Here is a 22,260-nt window from a genome sequence, read left to right as displayed (position 1 = left end):
TCACTGTGTTGCTGTGTAAGTCCTATTGTCTTTGTGAAGCTCGCCCACTCCAGCTTAGACTTTCAGGCCACATCTACGCTAGTAAATTAAACGTGCCCATGGCTGTTATCTGCTCCGAGATCAAGCGGCGTGGGGCAGCCCGGACCTGCACTGTTGGCGTCTCAGCCCCGGTGTGGGTCTGCGTCCACAGCACCTGCCGGAGCAGCGCTAACTCCCAGGCTGTGGGGCTTGTTTGGGAGAGCATCGCTTGGTTTGGGCCAAGACCCTTCCAGGGACTCTTAAAACAATTTAACGTTACAGACAATGAGCACAAGCCATCCCTCAGGAAGGTGCCCTGATCTCTTCTGATTTCCTAATAAAGCTGTAGCCTGTTGGTCTGAAAGAGAGCAGTCTGGAGCAACATAACGGTCAAAGAATGGCCAAACCCGTCCAAGGAAAACTGATGCCCAACTCCTGCAGTGTTTTCAGTTTCTGCTTAGTAATACTCAGTTTTGAATGTTATTTAAGGCATTCCTCCCCCCCCCCCCCGCCCTTTTATGTATTTGCATATGTGTTTGTGCCTTTTTTGTTTAATTTGCAGCCTATCAGATATTTTCTGGTGTTTTCCATAAGACCAGGATAAGAAAAAAGTATTTATGGCATTTTCTCTTTAATCTTGTTAAATCTTCATCACCACACACCTTCCCCAGATGTTTTGATTGGTTTAGCACCTTACTCAGAATTAAGAAAAAATTATGTTTTATTAATAAAGACATGAGAAACAAGGCTCAGCTGGGCACGGTGCAGGACAGCCTGCTCTGGGTGGCCCTGGTTGAGCAGCGTGCTTGGACCAGATGACCTCCAGAGGTCCCTTCCCAGCTCAACCATTCTGTGAGTGTGTGAAGGCATGCAGGGGGGGGATGCCAAAATGTGTTACTGCTCCCCAGCTTTGCCATGGCTGATAAAGGTCATGGATCAACGTGTTTTGGGGTGAGGATCACGGGAACTGTTGAAAGCAGCCCTGTTCCCACCAGGCTCATCCCGTGCTGACCCCAGGCTCCGTTGTGGGTCAAATCCTGTCTTCCTGGTAGGGATGCATGGCGTCGCTGCCTACTGATTGCCAAAAACAAAAAAGGGTTTGGTCTCATTTGACAGCCTTGTGGGTGATTATGCTACAGGATATGTGAATAAAGGCTATTTATCTGTGTTTTGTTTCACTCTGGACTGCAATCTGTTTCCAGTGCGTAACAATATTCTACATATGGACTTCCTATAAATATCTTGCTGCAAGTCTTTTCTGCAGTACAAACACAGCATAAATCAATACAGAGTCATCGAGTCCCACTGGTATGCTGGCAAGTTTGTGATCAGCAGAGGCTTGATTTTAGTTCCGTTCAGATACAGTGTGGATAAATATAGCAGCTTAAGGTGAACTGTGATGAGTAGGATCGTCATTATTTTAATTGGGCAAAAGGGGCAGAAGGAAATAACAATTGTGAGGCACGGAAGAATGGGACTGCTAGGGGCCTCAAGAGATCACCCAGTCATTCCTGTTGGCCAAGGCAGGATGAATCATACTTCCGTCAATCCTGACACGACAGTCAAGCTTGTTCCCGGCAGGATAATCCAGCCCCAGTGCTGGGTCCCACCGTCACCCCAGGCGGTGAAGTCCCGTGCCTCACCGTTAGCCTGTCCAGTGCAAGCCTTCCTTCATGCCATGTTAAAATCCCTTTACTTTCTTCTCACCAGGAACACAAAAAAAACCACATTAAGAAGTTAACTCATTGCCACAGTGTTTTTTATGTTTGAAGAATATTCTGAATAAGCTGACCCGCCTTGGTGCTCTTGCCTTTCCCCATGGGTTGTGGTGGAAAACCCCACTGCCTCAGCAGTCCTTCCCAGCCCTCTGGCCATGCCCGTCAGTATTTGGTACATCACAAGCCACAAGTCTTAGGGATAAATGTCGAAGATGGCATTGCTGAAGACATCCGTCTCCTCCCATCAGCACCAGCAGTGCTCTGCACCACGTGCTCCGGCCACCGCGGTTGAGACCTAAGCTCTGTCGGCCACTACCAGAAGAAACCTTGGCACAGGAGGAAAGGATGGGGCATTTCCCCCCAAAACAATGAAAAAGACAAAAATTCAACAGGGAGAGAGGACAAAAAGCATCTGAAATGCAAACTGCCCAGAACGAGTTTCTCTATAATTACAAGTGTCCTAACACCGGGGCTGGTCCTAGAGGAGCACCTGGCACCTTGGGCTGGTTTTCTCCAAAATCGGTGATTTTCTGGGGAGGGGAGGCAGCTTCCAGTGCCCTCTGTTGAGATCCTCTTTGGGGGTTGAGGGCATTTAGGCTGTTTCAAACAGAAATTATCTCCCTGCTGCTATGAGCTACTCACCGCTAACTCATTCCTCCTAAAGCTGGCTCAGCCGTCAGTTCCTCACAAACAGAACCAGATTATTTTTTTTTTATTTGAAAGCTCTTTTAGCCTATGAACACACTCCTATTTTCTGAGAACAAGGTATATATGGTTCCAGCTCAGTGCACTAAAATAGGCTTAACTCATGTTTTTGCATTCTTCCTTAGTACAGGCTGCAGACATTTAATTTACTAAACCTGGCAAGTGGTTGTTGCGGACAGTGCAATGCACTCCCAGTGTGTGGGGCTGCCACAGCCAGGTACCAGCTGTTGGGGACCAGCCTCTGGTCAGGTTTAGCAGCAAGAATCACCATTTGAAAGCAGGTTTTGGGACCATCCTGTTATATTATTGTTTATTTTCAGGCAACTAGATTTTTAACAGCATTCGTGGTACCTTGGTCCTCGGTTTTTAAAACCTGATTGACTCTTAGATCCTAAGGAAATCAGTGTGTCAGAGATATTCAAATGAGTCATGAAATAGCTCAGAAAAGTTTATGTAATTTCTGTAAGGGCAAATAATTTCCTTGTCCTTGGCCTAAGTTTTCATGCAAGATAAACTGTTGTGCCTGGTGTGGCCCTAAAGCACAGTCTAGAAGGTCAACATTTCAGAAAGCAAAGCGTGGCTGGTAAACAAGCGCTCGCACAAGGACACCCAGGTAACCCTGACTGCTGTCCCCTGCCGCTTTCACCAAAACGCCTCTGATTACAAGCGTCGGACTGGATTCCCACTGACATGCAGATATCCTCGCTGAATTCGTCTGGAGCTGGAAGGCATCCCCAGATTATTTCCCCTTTCTTCCTCTTTTGCTTCATCCAGTTTCCCTTGCAAAACAGTGCCGGCAGTGACGATTGCCACCACGCGAGGGTGGCCGCTCAGAGGTGCTGCTCCAGGAGGCCACGCTGCACGTGGTGTGCCAGCAGCTTCTGGAGATGTCTGTCAAGGAAACCTGCACGTGGTGTGCCAGCAGCTTCTGGAGATGTCTCTCAGGGAAACCTGCACGTGGTGTGCCAGCAGCTTCTGGAGATGTCTCTCAGGGAAACCTGCATGTGGTGTGCCAGCAGCTTCTGGAGATGTCTCTCAGGGAAACCTGCATGTGGTGTGCCAGCAGCTTCTGGAGATGTCTCTCAGGGAAACCAGCACGTGGTGTGCCAGCAGCTTCTGGAGATGTCTCTCAGGGAAACCTGCATGTGGTGTGCCAGCAGCTTCTGGAGATGTCTCTCAGGGAAACCAGCACCTGAACACGCGTGGTGGTGCTCCGTGGGGTGTGCCCCTCGCAGCCGCTTTCTTTTGTCATTTCTAGGGACGCTATTGGAAATGACATTCACTGTAACGTGTTCATCCTACTGGATTTAATTAGAAACACTCAGCTTTAATTAAGTGTTTGTTTTGCAGTCCTGGTAGGTCTATTTTGATAAGACTCTGTCATATAAATCCTAAATGAAGCTGAAGAAGTAGATTACTGCATGTCATAGCTCCTGGGTAATGATTAAAGACAATAAAGTGTGAGATACAGTCTCTGAGAGTGGGAGGCAACTCTGTGCTTTGCATTAAGTATTTACCTCGTGCTTTCCAGGATTTTCCTGTACTATTAGTTCCCTGTGTCCTCAGACTCATTCTTTGCTTTCCAGCATCCTCCTCCCATGACTTCTTCAGGGACTGCCGGAGGTGCAGTGGGGACAGGGGCTGGAGGGCAACACAGGTTGCGCAGTGCCACCGACCCCTCCGTCCTTCCCCCCGGAGCACTCCCGGCACGGGAGGAGCAGGGACAAAACAGGGCTCCACCCAAAAAGGCCTCGTCTTCTCTCTCTTTTTCTCATCAAGCCTGCAATTTTTCCTTTTCCTTGTCATGGTGCTTATGCTGCAACTGTGTGACTTGCCTGCACATGGCCCACTCCATACAAAAAAAGGCTGCATATTCTGTAGCTCCTGGCTCTGTTAATGGTTTTCTCCACTTACCTACAAACCTTTATTGCTTGAAGTGTAACCCGAAGCTCAGCAGAGAAATGAGTTCCAGATATAATTAATGCATAGGGAACAGACCTAAGCGAGAGTTTTCCCATAAAGTCATACTAACATATGAACCCTTGCTATGGGGTCTACGGATGAAAGCACTCTCAGAAATGTCCCGAGGCTCTGGATCAAGACAGATTTTTGTAGTTTCAAAACAAGCCAGAGCTAAGACTAATGAAGAAGGCTTAGGGTTGACCCGGAGCGCCAAGGTGCTGCCGTTGGAGCCTGACAGCTAAGGCAGCATGCTTGCTCGCAGACTGGTCCTGTGTTCACTGCGGTGATAATTTTTCACATCAAAGAGCATAAATACTAATTTTCTTTCTTTTTTTGGAGGGTGTTGCAATGAACAGAGAAAAAAATTGCAAACCTCAGACCCAGGAACATAAATCACCTCTAGACTGATGGCAATACGTGCAATTTCTGCCTGTGTAGGGCCCACGGCCCAGGCCACTCCATGACCACATTCTCTCTTCCCCTTGAATAGGGTATCATCAAGATTAATGACCCTTTATTGTTAGCCTGGTGCCCTCCCCTCCTGGAAATTCAGTCCTAAAAGGAGGTAAAAGGATAACAGAGAAAGACAAATCCCCACTCAAACAGATTTTGCAGTCAGACTAATTGTAAGCAGATGAAGCAGCTCCGTGCAGAGCTTCTGAACCTCTGGAGGTTGCTTTCCCGCGGAGACAGAGCACGCTGATCACCCAGAGCAAGATGCTGTCCTCAGTGCAGTGCCCCACAGGTACAACTTACCCCTCCTTTGGGATTCCTCCTGTCTCTGGGTAGGTACACAAACAGACTACAATTTGCCTTCTCTGCTCTCTCTTTTCTGTGCTACATGCCTCTCCCGCAACCTCCCTACTTTCCTTTCCTACTCTCACCCTGTCCTTGAATCTTTTCTTTTTGCCCTCAGTAGTTTTTCTGCTTTCCTCCTGTCCCTTCCCTTCTTCCATCTTGATTTTCACAAGGTGATCTACCTTCAGGAAGCAGCTGCTGAGCTCAAGGACCTGCTGTCGCTCCTGGCAGAGACATCCCATACAACCTACAGACAGGCACTCCCCAGCCCAGAAATTCCCATAGTAAGAACTTCATGACATTGGTCAAAACCGGGTCTCCAATTGCTTAGACATGCACAGCAAAAACTATAGCTTCAGATGGGAAACGTTACAGTATTTACATTTTATGCAATAGCATTTTAAGAAATGCAAGTTGACTTCCTTGAATTTATGATATTATCTGGCCTCCAACAAGCTGGCATGAGAAGCAGGCGTGACAAACAGCTACAGAAGTTCCCGTGGTGGTTTGAAGCCTGCTGAATACACCGTACACAGCAACAAAAGCCTTTAGAAGTCAGCTTTGGCTCCAGATTTGAAGTGTCCCTTGGTCACATTGGCCTCTGCAGCGCTGCTGCAGGTCTCCACAGCCGCACTGGAAAGCTGCCTCATACGGGTTACACGAAGGAGCCGGGCGGTAGCTCTTCCTGTGGCAGAACATGGAAGGGAGGGAAGGTCTCCATGCATCAGGTGTCGGGATGGACACATGGGCTGTGGACCATGCCCACCTCACCAGAACTCATGCCGGGAATGAGGCAGACCTGCTCGCCTTGGCCGTGGCTTCCCTCCTCACAAGGTCTCATTGAGAAACCAGCCACACTTTGGCTCTAAGGTAGAAAGAAAAAGTGAGGGAAAACGTCTAGGAAGGTGGGAAGTGAGGACTACCACCACAGCTGCTCTGCCAGCTCAAAAGTGTTTCAGTGCCATGATAACAACATCCTTAGAGGTGAAGCCTTTCCCTGCTGGAGCCTGAAACATCTGTGCAGGAGGGCTGGGGGAATGGAGGAAGGACGTGGGCATGGGCATGGGCATGGGCATTGGCGTGGGCATGGCCATGGGCATGGGCATGGGCATTGGCGTGGGCATGGGCATGGGCATGGGCATTGGCATGGGCATGGGCAAGGGCAGGAGGACCTCGTTCCTCCTCACGGCAAATGTGATGCTGCGAACCTCCCTGATGGATGTGTCGAAGCTTTATGAGGATGCACCCTGGTGTGCTCCCAGGGGCTGCAAATAGCAGGTGACACACAGGGAGAAAACTTTGCTGCAAGGCCGATCAGACCCCCTGCTGCTAAGTGCGAGCAATGGAACTGCTAGGGGACCTGTGCGGGGGCTGTTGCACACCTGAAGCGTGTGCCTCCTGAAGTGGGTGGAACGGTCATCCGTTCCCACCCCTTTCCACTAATTTGGGGGATGTGGGCTTGGGCAGACTCTTAGGAGATGCATGGGCTGTGTGGCACTGTCGTTCCGGGATCTGAAGCCCTCAACTTAATAGCGAGGGCTAATACGACCTTTCTAAATAATATTTGTTTTCTGGAGCTGGCAAGGGATCTGAAAAAAAAAACCCCAAGCCTTATATAACTCCGTCTGGGTAGGTGAAAGTTTTCTCCTACCCCCAGCCTAATGGAAATTACTTGCAATTTACTTCCCTTTCGGCTTGACAATGTAGCTGTTATTAAAAGCAGACCTTAACCATGAAGAAGTGCCCTTTGCAGCATCGTCTCCTCCTTTCTGCGCCGCAGAAGCCCGGATGGGATTTCACCAGCACATTTTGGGATTCTGGGGTGCTGGCGGCGTTAGCCCATCTCTACCTCCCCGCGCTGCCTTCTTTGATTTGTCTGTGTGATACGCTTTCCATGGCACTTCTTCCCACACACTTCAGATTCACTCTCCCAGCATTGTAGCAATGATTACACTGCTTCTGTGCTAGCAGCCCACCACTGTGTAGTGGCAGGATTACATAAAGACGAGTGACAGAGAGAAGTCTTAATCACTATGCGAAAAAAACATTTAACTGTTACCTGTCTCGCAACGAGGAGCAGCGCTTTTAAAGCCCTTGTGACATTTCCATGCTTCAAGCTCAAAATCTTATTTTAAATCTCCTGTCATCACATATGAGCCTTGGTATTCGGTGCAGGAATTAAAAATATTTATGTATCAGCTTTCAGCTAACGAATGTGCAGAGCGTTAATGGCCTTTTGAGTTCAGGTTTTGGCTCCCAGTCTCAGTTCCTATTCTCTCTGGATGTCCGGGGTCGATAAAGAAGTCTCATTCTCCTTTCACGTACACATAGATGTACACAGACACTGAGAGGCAGCTTGCAGAAGTGAACTGACGTGCTGCCTATTTATGAATAACTGTTTCTCAAAGGCATTCTGGAGTAACTCCCCCTATTAACTTTTATTCCAAAATAGTGTTTATAGCAGTGGGTTATAACAGAGCAGCTAAAATACAGCAGGACAGTCTTTCCCCTCATCACAAGACTTAAATACGCTTGTTTCTATTCCCAGTGCGATTTATTATCTGTCTAAACGTATAGCCCCCGCAAGGCAGACACCTCATCTTCTTTTGTATCTTGAACACACAGCAGACGTTTAGGAAGTAACAAACTAATAGTGTAACAGTAATAGCTAGAATATAAAGATATGTGGCTGTAATAAAAGTTGTGGTAGCAATATTGGATTTTTGTGGTTTACAGTCCCAACTTTGACTTTCAGAAAGTGAGATTTATATGCACTCTGGGAATGTGATAATAATCTTGGTACTCTAAAGTAGTTTTCCAGTTTGAAGGATAATATAAAACAAATTAATTTCAGTTCTTAGATTAAGCATCTCCTCTCCCCTAGATGGTAACAACTCAAAGCTACTATAATAAAATTTAATGACTGCTGTACTGTGTGTGAGTTTTCTTTCCTTAGCTCATATGCATTCAGTTGCTAGAAAAGATGGAGTGGAACTTGGAGAAGTAAATCCAGAACTGTTGATTAAAGGTCTTTCTATACAAAACTAGCTCCTAATGTTGACCATTCTGTGCACTTACAAATTAATTATAATTGTAGAGTTTAAGCAAATAAAAATACTTTATCGCTCCACGTCTCTGTTTGCACAGACTCTACTTTTTCCCTTTTAAAACGTTTAGAAGGACATTTTCTGTTCAGACTTTTCAGTGGAACGCTGCCCAAGAAGTGGTTGCAGAACCCAGTGGGTGTTGACTGCAGATGCTACTGAATTTGCTGAAGGTGGAAGGCAGGGTAAATGCAAAGAACACCACAGGTGCATTACTGGCTGCAAATAGCAGGTCCGTTTGAAACAGTAATGTTTTGTAGCCTCTGATCAGACAATCCAAGTCCGGAGCAGCAGACGCTGTTAAAGGTGACAGAAATGCCCTAATCAATTACCCAGCTGGCTGTGTAAATAATCTGATGTTGGTTTCTGAGGAAGCCTTTTTTGTCTCACTCGGTAAAATACACTATCCAAAAGAGCATCATAAAATCACAGCTGTGTTCAGGAATGAAACGGAGGTGTTCTGCCCTGGGGAGAAATTCAGAGGTGACGTCCCCCGCCCAGGGACTCTGCAGAGAAAGGATTGCTCCCAGAGGTGTGCGGAAACTGAGCTCCTACCAAGAGAAGCACAGACACCAAATCGCGCGTTTGAATGACTCCTCTCCAGGCTTCGGTTACTCAGCTTGAGGCTCTTCCTAAGGTTATCACATATACACAAAACAGCCCTGGAATATTCAGCTGTTGAACATGTAAATAACATACAGATGCACTACGTCTTACTGAGTAAGCATCTGGAGATAAACTGGGTTCCCCTCCCTGTACCTATGTTGTTCATCTTAAAAGTCAGCCAGGTTTTGATGATATTTTAGGAGGACCCTGTATGTAGCTGCAGTAGTTATCATACTTGGGAGGCTGGCAGGAGCTCACGTGAACAAACATGGATCTGTCACTGTCGCTCTTGTTATGACCTTGTCCATGCACAGAGAGGCATCTTTAAAAAACTTTTGTGATGTGCCCATCCCTGCAACTCTGTCCGATAATATTGAACCGTTGTCATTTCATGTCTTTTAGTGATATTTTTTACAACTAAGGGGGCACTGAATTTTGTTTTCCAAGATCATAGAAACATCCGGAATTAACACAATCAAGCTTTTGACATTTAATATCTTTACTACAAAGAGCAGTAGAGAGGTGTCCCACGGGTTCCCTACAGAGAAGAGTCATGCCAGCGTGGTGGGACGTTTTTCTGAAGGACTCTGCAATGCGGTAGATGCGGAGGCTGAACAGGGGAAACAGCTGCATTTTGTAGCTCACAGCAGACATCCTACAGTATTCAAGGATGTTTCACACAACTTCTGATCCTTTTCAGACACCAGCTTGTCTACACAGCCCAAGTGACCGCAGCCGGAGGAGCACAGGGTGGCCGCAGGGGCGGGGAGCTGCGGGGCTGGCACGGGGCTCCACGGCTTGGGACGCAGCAGCCTGACAACAGGAACTTTCCTCCCCTGCAAACCCACACATGGGCACACCGTCTGGGTCCCTCACGTTCCTCCCTGTCGCAGGCAGAGGCTGTGCTTCTTTCTCCCAGAGAGCAGAGCAAAACCATCAGCCTGGTCCACGTGGGGACTTTGCGCTGATACAGTCCGTGATACTCAGCCCCCCGTGCCATGGGACAGGGCCATGGGGCAAAGCCACGGTTTCCACTCACGGTTGGATTTAGGGCGGTTTGATGGAGCAGATCAAGCCTGATGTAGGTTTCTTGAGTTTGTTAGTTGTCTGCAGGCAGTGGTCACTGCATAGCAAACTTGCAAGTAGCATTAAAATTTCTGATAAACCACAGTAGCTGCTGGAGCAGCCAGGGTATTGTCAGGGTCTGGGGAATGAAGGAAGAACACACGTAAGCTTTCAAACTCTGCTTTTAAGACAGATTCCACGTTGTGCAAGTCTCTCTGGAATGTGGATGGGGGGCTATAAATCAAGAGTCATCATCTCAGGTTGGTAAAACATATCGTGACCTTTCAGGCACAATCTCTGCCGACTTCAGAATGACACGGAGTTGCTTTTTGGCATCGGAATGAATGGAAATAATGCAAAAGTGATAAGAAACTTAAGGACTATTGCAAAAGATGCTACTTTGGAGTGGGGTGGTTTTTTGGCATTGTCTTTCTGTTGTCCTTCCCAATACAAAAAGTGTGTTTATCATCAGAAAGATGAATATTGAGGGTATTTTATAGTCACAAAGCAGAAGTTTAGCCACATTCATAAACACAGTTATCCTAGCCAAGGCAAACAGGGAAAGCCTAGTGTTTTGTTTACAAAGACATAGCTGCCCTTCAAATATTTACAAAGAATGAAGGCAAATTCAAGAGCAGTTGGCAGAAGGATTGGAAGCAGTAATGAGTATCTTCATGTAAGCTTATTATTCTTGGGGTGAAAAAAGACTTTGCAAGAATAGTTAATTCTGAAATTACGAATGTAACTATGAAGAAGAAAAATATTTCAACACAACAGGTGCCAAACAAGTTCTGGATCTGCTGTTATATTATTTGACATTACCCTTTTGGTTTCTTTGATTTAGGAAGATTATGTGCCTGAGGGAGAAGTCCTTGTGTTAGTAAACGTGAGTGATAAACAAGTTAGGAATGTTCACACCTATCTGTGGACACTGCGTACTACACGTTTTATTAAAAAAGGCATGGCAGGGCAGCAGAGAGGAGTGTCTATTTACCTCAGCCTGTCTGAACAGGTCTAGTTCATGTGCCTGGGGAAGGGAAGAGGTGGCTCAGCTAGGAGAAGCATGGGGAGTTTAGGACAGGGCAGAGAGGAGGGGGGAGAGCCAGCGAACAGGGAACCCGCGGCGTGCGGATGGACCGGGGGACTCCGGGAAGAGCAGACCCACAGTTTGGCCTCTGAGATGAGGGAAAGGAGGGGACCTTCTTTAGGGGACTAAAAAGCTGATGGACAGAAAACAGGATGCTTCCTCCACGAGGCCAGAATGGGCTGAGGGAGATTTGTTTTCTGGTCTTACTTATTCAACACTTTGCTTCCAGCAATTCTGCTTTTTTTGTTTGTTGTTTTTTGTTTACAGACAGCAGCTCCATGCCTGGTTCTAGTTTATCATTTTGCCTTGTGGCGACTCATCCCTCCAGATGTCAGGGGCGTTTCGGTGTGCCTGTTTTAAAGCACAGGTGAGGCAGGTCTGTCCTGAGGCTCTGGCCGACTCGCTGGCTCGTCGCAGGGATGTGGCCGTGCTCTGCTAACCTGTGCGCAACTTGGCAAACCACGGCGGTGCCTGCCCGTCTTATTGTGGGTGTCTCACAGCTGTTTTCCGTTTCGAAGACTTGGCACCGTGAATAGAGGGAGTGCGAGTTACTTGCTTTCCACTTCACGTGCAGATTTTTCAGAGCTGTTTCTGTTTTTCTTGGAATGTGAGTGGAAAGTGCCCGACCGTCTCACGTGGCTCAGGCTGGGGTTTTTCGTACAGCAGTGCCCACTGGGGAAACGTCTGCATCTCATGCCTCTTCATGCTCCCATGGGCATGAAGAGCAGATGGTCACAGCCTCCTTCAGTTCTGCCTTGTGACAGAGGAGTCGTCCGTGCATGCCATTTGTCAGAGATTAGTTTCATTTATATTGTCTGAGGACCGTTGTTTTTTTCCCTGACTGACTTCTTAGAGGGAGAGCTTCATCTTCTCCTTCCTGATTTCCTTGAATTTAAATTGTTGGGATGAATTAAGGACAGAAGGGATATTCCTAACCATGCAGGCAGTGAGATTAGGTGCTTTGCCTCAGTCCACTGCTCACAGTCTTGCTTGTCCCAGATCCTCATCGCTCCTGTGGTTAAAAACGCAATTTCCATCCTAGATCTATCTGTGGCCAATTTATAACCATTCGTTCTTGTGCCGAAGCTGTCTTCCAGTTTGAATAGCTCTTTTCACTCCCTGATATTCCCCTTCCTCCAGGGATATTTATAAAAAGCTATCCTGTCACCTGTCAGCTTTTGCTCAGTTAGGCTGAGCGAGGACATCTCTCTTAATCTCCCCTGACAATTCTGGCAGCCCTTTTCTTGCACCTCTTCCCATTTGAACTCTTCTTCTTGGATATGGCTGATTGCACTGATCATCAGCAGCTTACTGTCTGAGCTGCTGTAGCTTGAGGAGAGCTTGATTTAAGATAGGTCTGCTAGAGGTGTCTATTTACTTCAGACCCCGTTGTGCATGTAACAACAAGAGTGCTGTGGGAAAAACCAGCCCTACTCACTGCTCTGAGGCAGATACATCCATCTTGGGGACTGGACAGGGAAAAGAAGAAAAAAAGACATAGTACAGCTGGCACAAACAGAACTTCACACAAATATCTTGGAGCCATCGGATCTTGCAAAAAAATTATCTGAAATCCACACCCTGATGAGCAACCCTTGGGTAATGCACTTGATAAGCAAACAAGATGTGCAGGCCTGTCTCATCTGTCTGGAAGACCCAGAGCTCTGAAAATACAGCTCCTAACATGGGGTGACTCCAGCATATCTTTCTCTGTGGGGGTCAGCAGCGAGAGGTAGCCTTCCTAGGCCACTAACTGGTATAGCAGAGAGGTGCCACAAAGCAATGTCCAGACTCATTTCCCACTGACACCACTGCAAATGCCAGAACTCCTGCTGGCATTATCGGGCTCTGCCCTTGTACAGTAGCTCAGTGTGCCCTGATCCAAAGGGAGAGCCGCGAAGATCAAGCAAGACCAAGCCATCCTCTGCCGAAGACATATGTTTTTGGAAAGCCCTGCTAGCATGTGACATACTGGGCTCTGAAGGTGCAGCGCCATGGCCAGATGCTTGCCACTGTCCCACAGCCCATGCCCCGATGTTCCCCTTCCTGCTGCCCAGTCCTGCTGTTTGGCCCTGCTGCCCAATGCTAGGCTACCTGTCCTTGCCACCAAGCCTCAGCTTCATACCTACCACTTCATCATGCAGCTATGGACGCCTTCCATCCACTGAGTGGAAGATGTGTTTGATGTTGATGAACAACCAAGGTGGAAAGTGATGGCAAGACCCTTGCCAAGTTGCACTTGGAACAGGCCAACCTGCTGGTTGGCTCTCTGGTCCTCACTCGTCATCTCGGGATGCAGCTGTGTTCAGTCTAATATTTGATGCCAACGTTTTTCAAGGTTCTCTTGTGCCCACAAAACCTTTCTACTGTGAAAGATTTTCATGCCGTGGAAGAGATACCAAACTCTAGCTGTTTTGAGGAGCTGCCAAACACTGCAACTTAACTGCTGGATCAGTCCCCAGATTCAGGGGACCTGGGCTGTAATTTCTGTTCGGTTGGTGCATTTCCTTGACCCTCTCTGTGGAAAAGATTATGCTTGCTGGAGGCTCGATGCTGCTGGGTGACTGAAAAAACAGCAGTTAATGAAGTCAGAATCTTTTGTACTGCACTGGCCAGTATGGACTCAGTCCCTGTTTTCATTGGGATCTAAAGTACCAGAGCAGCACAGATGTTAAACAGGCTGATGTCTACTCAGATAAGCTGCTTATTGTACTGCCTGGCTCACAGCATGTGTCATGATTTTGTAAATGTAAGTTATTCCTCTCCTACACTCCACACAATTTTTGCTTGGAAATGCTTCTCAAGGCCACAATGCCATGAGATAGAGTAAGACCGACTTGTCTCTATTACACGTTTTTTCTCCTCACCCTCCCTCCCCCCTATGCATGACAGCTTATCTGGTCTCTGGGAGAGCTGAGATTATCCCAGCTGGAGCACCAGTGCTCGCATTGTTCTGGTCCTTGGTTACTGCGTTCAGGCTGTTTTCTCTTTGCACCACACACTCGCCCACTCATTACTTTCTCCTACATTCTTTCTTGCTCCTTATCTTTATGTCTTATGTTTTTCCACTCTTTTCTGTTTGTCCCTGACAATTTCTGGTGTCAACCTCCTCTTCCAGTTGTGGATTCTGTCCTCTTTTTCTCCTTACCTTCTGCTAGTAAATTAACATTCATTTTGTTTGCCTTGGCGTCTTTCATTTAACACAATTTCTCGGCGTTCTCCTCTTTCCTTCGTCTGCTGCTTCTTTTTTTGTGGTTGTTGCTGTCCTCTTTTTCACACATTGAGTGATCTGTTGCTGGCTGCCCCTGCCAGTCTTGCTTACCAGTTCCCACGTGCATCTCCTCTGGTGCTTTTTACAGAACTGGCCATTGACCACTGGTTTTATAGAAACCTTCTACTCCAACATAATGAAAGCTCTGGCTGTCTCTGTGCAGCGTGGTAGCTTGCGGACGGTCGGTCATTCCCCCCACTGCAGGGGCTGCTCAGGGCACCGCATCGGAAAGTCCGAAACGGGGGGAGCAAAGCGCCCTGTGCCCCCCACCAGTGCCCGGCAGCACCACGTCTTCCGGCATCTCCGCTGCTGTCTGCAGGAGGCGATGGTGCTAACCAGCACTTCCAGCATGACGGTGCTGCCAGCTCTGCTCACCCTTTGCACGGCGGTGTCACGGGTTGACACGGTGAATGATTTATCGCCAAGAGACAGACGGAGGGGAGAGAAGAGGCTGTGGGAGGTGAATGGAGGATGCGGGGGAAGGATGGAGGAGGACGGCTTGGGGGGGTCCTGCCTGCAGGAGAGAATAGGCTGCTCTGGACTCTTACTTCGGACAAACAGAAAAATGAAAGTGTAACTCTGATGTTGTTTATATAAAAAAGCCAGTAAGGCGCAGTTTTACTGGGCAGCCTGTTGGATACATTTGAAGTGGGAAGTCAAGGAGGAAGGTATTTCTACTGGAGATGTGCAGAAATATTCAGCACCATAGTTAGGGGCTCATGAAGTTTGCCTTGGAGATATGTGTTCCCCTGAGGAAGACACCTGCAAACTGGTCTGCCCGCTGTGCAGGGTAGCTTCTTCCTCCTGTTCCTGGTTTTCTTGACTTTTTCCCTACCTGTCTTGACCTCTACCCTTTGCAGCTCTTCCTTATACCTTATCCTGATTGCTAAAGATGAAATGCTGTTTCATATAAGCCCGTGCAAGTGCCTTTTGGTTTTTTCCCTTCTGGTTGTTGTTTCAGATGGGGTGGATGTGAAGCCTCGGTGGGAATTTCAGTGGAATTGAAGTGCTGATAGAAAATTGCAGAGCTCACCAGAAAATGTTCATTGGCTCCTGGGCAAATCTAGAAGCAAGATCTACCGAAAGATTTCAATCTGCTCATGAATTTGGCCTGCCACTGAAATGGGGATTCTTGTTTCTGCACCACAGTGAAGGTGACTAGTAATGGTGAAGACAGGGAAACCGGTATTTTTGGCATGTGGTGGCAGCTTTTATTAAGACCTGTGGATAGACTGGGGTTAAACTTGAAATGGTCACCTAAATCAAAGCCAGGGGATGTTGTCTTCATTAGTATTTCAACCCAGTCCCTAGCAGTGTGTGGCTAATCCAAACTGATGTATGCATCTGATTTTTTAACATCTTAGTAGAGGCAGGTGGCTTTTAGATAATTTTTTTGCTGATTATAGCGATCTGCTACTTGATACCGAGTTTTTAGATCTGATTGTTCTGAAAAACTAATGGTAGGTTTGAATATGAGATTTTACCTGTTCCTACTGTTTTTCATTGAATCTTTGATTGGACTCTTGTTATAATCAATATAGGAACCGTCTTTGGTATTGCTCCAGCTGTTTTTTATGAAAACTACTTTGTGTTTCCAAGCTAAAGTATGAAATGATCCTGAGTCATGCTAAGAAGTCTAAACTGCCATCATTTTAATAAGATTTCAAGGCATTCATCACTTTACTAAGATTACTCAATAACATAAGAAATATTTACAGTTTTACTCCAAAATTTCATAAAACTGCAATAATTCCTTCCAGCGATTTCCTAACAAAAACACCCTGGAGCTTGTTCATTTGTGCTCGAATCCCGACATTTCAATATTCCTGATGCTGTAAGACCTGTCTGCGCCAATTTAAATGTAGGAAAAGTTTCAGATTTTACCTTGACAGCTTGGATCTTCCAAGTACAGTGTCTCAAGGAAGGTGAAGCACTTTAGGGTTTCTACAAGGCTTATATCTCCGTCAAACCCCCCTCCCAGAAGTAGTTGGAGAGAGCTAGTCGCATGGGTTGCTAAACTCCCAGACACATGGGATTTGTTTCTGCAACACCAAGTCTTCCTCTTGCTAATCCCTGAATCTCACTGTCCTGGTTTCGGCTGGGATAGAGTTAATTTTCTTCTAGTAGCTGGTATAGTGCTGTGCTTTGGATTTAGGATGAGAATAATATTGATAACACACTGATGTTTTAGTTGTTGCTAAGTAGTGCTTACTACTCAAAAGTAGTCAAGGACTTTTCAGCTTCCCATGCTCTGCCGGGTGCACAAGAAGCTGGGAGGGGGCACAGCCAGGACAGCTGAGCCCAACTGGCCAAAGGGCTATTCCATACCATACGATGTCATGTTCAGTATAGAAACTGGGGGGAGTAGGCCACGGGGCAGCGGTCGCTGCTCGGGGACTGGCTGGGTGGTCGGCGGGTGGTGAGCGGTTGTATCACTTGGTTTTTTTCCCTGGGTTTTGTTCCTCTCTCTCTCTTCTGTTGTTTTCCTTTTCATTACACATTATTATTATTAGTAGTAGTATTAGTATTGTTACATATATTTTTCTTTTCCTAATTATTAAACTGTTCTTATCTCAACCTACAAGTTTTCTTACTTTTGCTCTTCCGATTCTCTCCCCCATCCCACCAGGTGAGCGAGCGGCTGGGTGGTGCGTAGTTGCCGGCTGAAGCTAAATCATGACACTCACTGATTATTCTGGAGCAGGCTTAGGCCCTTGGTAATTAGTGGGCATTTTATAGCACCAAAAATTATCTGCAAGTCCCATCAAAACATCAGTTAAGCAAAAATGTTATTAAAGAGAAATATCTATTAATTTTGATGGTTTAGTGTAAACTTGCCCGTATCTGCAAATATCATAATGTGATTGTGATATTTGGTATTCTAAAATCTGGCAAATTGAAAAATAAAGTATCTGAAGGTTATTTTGATTTTCAGTTTCTAGCAACTTTTTAACAGAAGAAAAGAAAATAATATATTTTCTGAATGGTTATAAAGCAGGGTTATAATGCACTTTTCGTGTATCTTCCCTATTGCTCAAAAGCCTTTGTTAGTATAGGTAGGTTTTAAAAAAATTGTAACTTTGAAAGCAATTTCCTTTCAGTGCTCTTAACTTGATGAATTTACCATGTCTTTCAACATGAAACTTCTCCCTCCAGTGTGCACATGAACGGCAGTGCAGAAAAAACCTGTTAGTCTTAGTAGAAATGCTTTTGTCATGCTGTACATTCAGCAGTTGGTTTAAGAGTCTTTCTATAATTTCTTATTCTGAAATAATTTTTGTTTTATTTCTGAGGTGCCCATCACTGTAGTATCTTAACACCATAAAAAAAGAGCATGGGACGAGAAAGTCCATACAAGGAGTGTGTTTCCTCACGTCATTTCTTAAGCAGAAGCAGCTGCAGGAGGCAGTGAAAGAGGCTGCACTCCAAATGTGACTTGTCTTGTGTTTTGAAGGTAGCAGAAACTGGCTATCAATCATTTGTGCTGCTGAGTTTACCATTTTTGTATTCAGGTTTCGGGTGGTCATGGCTCATCATGGTGTTCTGCTAAAAGAAGAAGGTAGGGCCAATACATGTAGGCACGCACGACTTCTCCTGGGAGGAAGGACGATCTGACGGCCTGACTGTCCCAAAAGGATTATTGCAGTTTCTTATCTTCACTCCACCTCAACCATAATGATCATGAAGGGGTAGGCAACGGTGTGCCAGCTTAGGCTTTGGATAGGTGAAATACCACTGTCCCAGAAGTTACAGATCATGCGGTGGGCATGCACATATGTAGGACTGCACAGGAGTAGGAATTATCAAGTCACTTCTCTAGATTGTAAATACTCCCACTAATAGGACTGGACCTGATCTAGCTCTTAATGAAAAAAAAAAAAAAGAGATTAAAAAAGTAAGCAAAATGCTGGGCTAAAGAGTGAAAAAAAATCTCCAGATCATCATACCAATCCATGGGAGACCTTTATCTGGAATACTTCTTTCAGTTCTGGCAGTCCTAAAGAAAAATCATACCAAAAACTTTCAGGTGTTTGCAATGTAGATGGTGAAAATTATCTAAAAGGCTGGAGAAATTTCTGTGGAAACAAATGGGACTTTTCAAATCTGAGTTGCACAAGAAGGACATAGTAAGCATGCGTGGAAGAACGGGTCACAAGGAGAGGCAAACTGCATCCAACCTTCATGAAAAGGAATGTGCCAATGCATCATATATCAAAAAAAATGATGAGAAATACAGGTCCCAATCTGGCTGTGTATCTGTAGCATTTCATTGTTGATGAAAAGTGTCTGTAGTTGGTTTATATAGGTTTATGTAACGGTGTTCACAGTGTATGGACAATAGAGCCGGAGGGAAGTGGGAAGCAGGAACAAAGCCCAAGCGCCTCCCTTGGCTCTCTTGTTTTCTTCCTAAATGAAGCTTGGACTATTTTCTTGAATAGCTGTTATGAAATCATAGCAAACGCTGCCCTGTTTTGACACGTGTGCATGAATGTACCTGTATATAATTCACCCTAAGCTCTTGCACGTCTTGTCCTCGTACTGGCTGCTGCAGCACTGGAAGTGCCCCTTTCGGCAGGGTGTCCCTGACTGCCCGTTTGAGAGATCGTATCTGAAGTTGACCTCTTGCTGGAGAAAGGCTAGTGGACTAGATGGACCAGTAGCAGGATCTGTGTGATGAGATGATAAAAAAAGAAGTGGAGATATGTTAAAAATGAAAGTCTTTAATTGAAATAAATATATTTCAAGCAAACTTGCTCCTGTTCTTAATTGCAGCTACGCCTGGGTTCCCAGCGAGCTCTTCTGGGTGCATGTGTGCTTGTGCACGCAGGCGTGTAACATTCACTCTGCATCAAGCAAATTGCCTTGGCAGCGTCCTGACAGCTGCAGCCCTCGTGCCTCTGAGGCTAGGTAAGGAGACTGTTCTGTGCGATAGCATCAAGGGTAGACTTTCATTAGTTACTACTAAAAATATCAATGGCTGCCTATAGGTAGTGATTGTATCCAGTCACACATGACTTTTGTATTCAGCTGTTTTTTCCTGGAGTGGATACTGGCTGGATTCTAAAATAAGTTATGTTGCGTACTGTCTAAGTATATGTGTATTGGTCTCTGAACTGTAACTTACTGTTTTCTAAAGTGTGATTCTTTCTTTCTTTCCAATGATGAGAAAACTTCTGTACAAAAATGATAAATAAAAATCTTTTTGAAGCCAACTTGAAAAATAATTTTTCTTTCCCAGCTTCTATATTGCCATGTTCAGCCTCTGCACCTGCCAAGGTATGAACAATGTAAAAGCAGCGTAGCATTAACAGCTGTAAGCAGGAATGCAAAAAGCAGAGCTAACAGCAAAGAGCAGCTACTCACTTGCTGACCCAGAGCTCTGACAAATTTTTTCATTTTCCTGTGCTGGAGGAATATATTTCTAAAAATAAAAGGACCATCCCTCTCCCTCCCCCCCCCCGCTAAATACTAAATAAACCAACAAAGTCTGTCTCTTGCAGACTCCAGTCTGGCACCGTGCACATGTACATCCCTGGGCGTAACAGAAGCCGGAGTCCAGCTGTGGGACAGGCAGTGCTCAGCGCCACAAACCCCTCTGTCTTCACACCAAACAGCTCCCTCTTTTCTTCTGCTCCCCAGCTCCACCTTCCCACCCACCTAGTTTTCCTCGTTTCCCTTTTTCTTGACAATTTAACTTCACCCAGCACTGAGGTCTCTACGGTGTTTGCTCCCATTGCACTTCTGCTTCCGCACTCCTGTTTGTAAAGAACATACCTGGAGAAGGGAGAAATTAAGCCGTCAGTGTCTGTCTCCTCCTTCCCATCTTTCCCCTACCTCCCGCTGCCTCCCGCTTTCCCCCATCACAAGACCAGTGGACTGCGAAGCACCCACTGGTTTGATCTCTGCCCTGGTGCCTCCCAGCGTCGCACGGCGGGATGGAGCAACGGGGCGAGATGTGCTCTGGCCGCGGGCAGCTGCAGCCGCCTGGCTCCTCGCCTTCGCTCTGGCACTCCTGGCGCTGGCAGGCAGCTTGCCTCCTTGCCTGCAGTCCCCAGGGCCGGGCAGGGAGCCGTCCTTGGCTGACAACGACGAAGCAGTGCCTGCAAGGTAGTATCTTTTTTGAAAAGTTAATTAACATCTTCCTATACGGAGTATTTTAAGCTACAGTGGCTGCCAAGTGACTCTCAAAGCAGTTTAACCTTCGGTACTGATGGGGATTGGGGCTTTCAATTTAAAGGGACCAAAATACTATTTTCTGCCCGTTTGCTGTCACAGAGCTCCGCTGCCCCACACATATAGCGGCTGTTTTGACACTGCTGAACACAAAGGAAAAAAGGAGAATAATGATTTCTGGATGTTTTTTGAAGGATTTTAGTGCAAAAGAGGAAATGCAAGGGAAAGCTTCCTTTTGCTGTTTGGCAGTGTGCCCCCATGGCAAAGAATAAAGATGTCCTGTTACCAGGCTTTTGCAAAGCATACGTATGTGATCGTGGGGTAGACAGGTTGAGAGGAAAACATTATTAATAGACATAACACGGGAAAAAACTCAAATCACGGTTCCTCACTTAAGAGTAAGAAAAGAAATTAGAGAAGAAGCCTGATGAATATCTTACCTAAAATTGAGAATCAGATGAGAATTACACCTATCTGAATACACAGTTCAAGCAGAAGAAAATTACATCCCAGGAAGCCAAACAGCGAGTGCATGTCTGCCTGGGTATGCGTTATTCTTAAGCACTACTCTACAGGTACTAACTAGGTCATTCTCTACAGCCACTTCATATGGCGTGTTGTCCAGGCGGGAGGAAATGTGAGAAGTGTTTTTGGGAAGAGCAGAGCATCTCGCCTGGCTGTCAGAGCAGGGCTGGGGGGAGCCTCTGCATGGAGAGGCGGAGGCGATGTGCCGCCTCTCCGCTTCCCTGTGACACCGAGACAAACCGGGCTAGAGCCCAGCTCCATCTATACCCCAGCGGGAAGCCTGCCTGCCGGCCCTCCCTTTCTCTTCCGTGCAACAGGATCAGTCTGATGCATGGGCTGAACAATCAGATTTAGATTATGAAGGTGAGGATGCTGTCTTCTGTGCGACACTTGATCAGAACTGAAAGATGATGGGAAGGAATGAATGGCAATGCGTTCAAGAGCTTATTGCACTTCTCCTTTGGGTGACTTTCTTGTTAACCCACCTAAGTGTCACTCCATCATTCAGCTCTGCTTCCTAAGGCACCTACTAAAACCATTTATTTCTCCTATTAAATCAATAAAGACTTGTGAAAATTGTAGTCTGGGGGCTTTTTGTTCCTTAATGACAGGCAGGGGTTCATAGGAATCAGAGTGCTGCAATCAGGAAGGGTTTGTATATATCAAATCTGCAGCTGTTCTTGGAGCCAAAGACCTATACATTGTCTCATAAGCTTTTAACCCCAGAAATATAGTGTGCAGTGAGAAACAGACTCTTTCTGTTTCATGGTCCAGATTTTAACCCTGGTTGAAGTGGCACTTGGTGACACACCTGTACTGTGCAGTGGTATATACAGAGGTGATTTAAGCTGTGAAAAGGAGCAGAAGTACCTTCTCAAATTCCCCACACTCAGGATACTGCTTGCAGTTCAAGATATCAGAACATGGATACTGCTGGATTTCTCAGGGTCTGTCCGCTGTGTGTTCCCCTCTCACCAACTGGGCTAGACTGGTGTGATGGGCTGCCTGCCTATGGCCTTGTCTACATAAATGATGATATGCCATCAACATCTACACGTCCATGTTGGCATGCCTGTGTGTAGCAGCGGTTGTTTGTTCTTACGGGCCTCAAACCTCTTCACAGGCTGGGGTTTTGCTTTTCTCTGATGTAATAAGTTTGAGAACCCCATCTTGGGTAACTACCTGCTGGTGGGACAGGCCAAGCCTCTGCTGACAACTACTGTGGGA

Source organism: Mycteria americana, chromosome 2 (genome assembly GCF_035582795.1).
Source record: "Mycteria americana isolate JAX WOST 10 ecotype Jacksonville Zoo and Gardens chromosome 2, USCA_MyAme_1.0, whole genome shotgun sequence".
Classification (NCBI taxonomy): domain Eukaryota; kingdom Metazoa; phylum Chordata; class Aves; order Ciconiiformes; family Ciconiidae; genus Mycteria; species Mycteria americana.
The sequence above is the reverse complement of the archived record's forward strand: the minus strand, read 5'-3'. Positions refer to the sequence as shown.